The following is a 2,574-nucleotide window of genomic DNA, read 5'->3' on the forward strand; positions in this document are numbered from 1 at the left end:
TAGGCACAACGACTTCACATAAGCTCTGCATGATTCTAAAGGACTAACTATTAGGTTCAGGGATATTACCTGACTAGAGAGCAGCTAAAATTACTTTTTATTTAAGTTTATGAAGGCCAATATATTTGAATCTCTGCAGAGTTTTTAGGGGTTATCTGGAGGTAGAAAATGGTGGATGGCAAAATGACAACATCTTCTCACCTGTCTGCCATTTCTACCCTTTCAAATAAAGAGTCAGCATGCTACAGTTACACACATTTGGATATAAAATTTGATTGTTATTATTTTATATATTTACAAAATTTATATCCTGACTTTCTGCCCCACCAGGACCACCTGAGATATCATTGGTTCTACATGATGTTAATTAAATTGTTGCATCTTTTCAAAGTATTAGTTTTATATGCTAGTGTCAAACATGGAAAGAACATCAAGAACAGCAAGAAAAAAAATCTGTGTCTTTTGCCTCCAGGTGAAGGGTTTTTTAATCTCCCAGTAATGGTTATTGGCCCTCCTTCTAGTGCTGTTTCTGAGCTTTTAATTGCATTGTTTTATTATTTTTATATTTTTAATTGTTGAAATATTTTAATGGTTTTTATGTTCACCACTCTATGGACACTGATTGGGTGAAAAGATGGCATAAATGTTTTAAATAAACAAATAATAAATATGTCAGTATGATCATCCTGGATTTTCCTATAGCTTTTAGCCTTGAGTGCCTACAAATCTTACTGACAAATGAACGTGTAACATATAACCCAATTACTGTTTTCCCCTCTGGTTTTTTTTTTGCAGTTTTATAAAACTGTGCCTCTTAATAAAATATCTTCTTTTAAAAGTTGCAAATAATGTCTCTACCCCCCCAAAAAATCATAATATTTGTCAAGGAAACCTTTCTGGGATTTGTCATGCTTTCAGTTCAGTATCTTTGTATTTTGTTCTTTTGTACTCAATGTTACAAATTCCCTTTCATTTCCCCCCCATTTGACATGTAAAAGTTCAACTGTAGCATGCAAAAATAATTAAATTATAACTGTCTATAGTAGACAGATATTTTAGAGATGTCTGGTGAGGCAATGGGTAAGGGCGACTAGGATTTCTAGCACTGAAAAAATTATAGAAGAACAAAAGCATTTCCTGTGTCTCCTCACATAATGAACTGGAAAACAAAATGTCAACAGTTTTGTTTCTCTGCAAGTGAACAAGAAAGCAAATGCTTTTTTTGATTTGATGATTTGAAATGCAGTTTAGGGTCATGGGCTCCATTTTTGTATATGTTTTGAAGAAAATATTAGATAACTGCCTCAGTGAACATAAATCTTTAAATCAATCATGATAATTTTTTTAAAAAAATAATTTGTCATAGCTATATCAAGTTTGCCTTTTTAGCACTGCTTGGTATTCATGGCTTATCTGGAATAAAATTACTAATAAGATATGTATAACTGCAATCACATGTTTCTGTTTAAATAATTCAGTATCTCACATTTATCTGATGCTAACACACACCTTATAGGTATACTCTTCCCAGAGACAAGTGTTCCATATCTTCTCCCCACCATTAACCCCCTCCCAGTACATAATCCCTCCTACATACACTTCACAGAATCCTTGAGATGTTTCATATGTTCACCTTTCCACTTCTGTTTCCATCAGAGTAAATTAATGTCAACTCCAATTTCTCTATGAAGTCTTTATTCATGGCTTTGTGTCCAAATCAGAGACTGGTAGAATTTTTATGGCAAATTGGCTTGCTCAGATTTGTTACTGAGTTTTCCCGTTTCCATGTGCTGCTTACTCATACTCTGAAGACAATATTTAATAGATAAAAAATGTACAATGCATTGCAGATGTCATCTAAACTATATTCCATGCAGCACATCATATTACACATGCTGGCATTATAACTGATTTGGCTGTAGTCACATCTCAGTATCCTTTTAACATAATAAAACAATAGAAAAGCTGGGCACAGAAATAAGTCCAGAATCATGACAGGTATTAAGCAGAACAAGTTGGTCATTCTGGGTATGAAGCATCAGCTGCCACTGCTTTGGGCCAGGCTTTATTTCCATGCTGTTGCAGCTTCTTGACCAGATGGACAGAAGGATATATCACTTGAAGCAGCAAAAAGGACCAAAACATTGATGTACAATTTGGTTTGTTATGGGAGGGGCTAATGAGTGCATGTATAAAGAATAAATTATTAACATGAAACCTACATCTAGAATTCTCTGTGTGGAACTTTCAAGAAATGTATAGTTACTTATTAGAGAGAGAGAGAGAGAGAGAGAGAGAGAGACAGACAGACAGACAGACAGAGAAAGAGAGACAGAGAATGCATAACATAGGCCCTCTCTCAAAGTGAGTTCAACCTGATGTATAGAACTCCCAGAACAGAAAATATGGGATGAAAGCATCCAGAAATAGAAATTATAAATGGGGACCGGCAAGAAACTTGTGGGAGTGGCTATCCCATTCCCCTCCACCTCTCCACCTACTTCTCTCACACTTTTTTCTTACTCCCCTCGATACCTGTAATTTCCTTTCTTCCCCCTCCCCCATCACTCTTTC

Source organism: Gekko japonicus, unplaced genomic scaffold (genome assembly GCF_001447785.1).
Source record: "Gekko japonicus isolate JY-2015 unplaced genomic scaffold, Gekko_japonicus_V1.1 scaffold662, whole genome shotgun sequence".
Taxonomy (NCBI): domain Eukaryota; kingdom Metazoa; phylum Chordata; class Lepidosauria; order Squamata; family Gekkonidae; genus Gekko; species Gekko japonicus.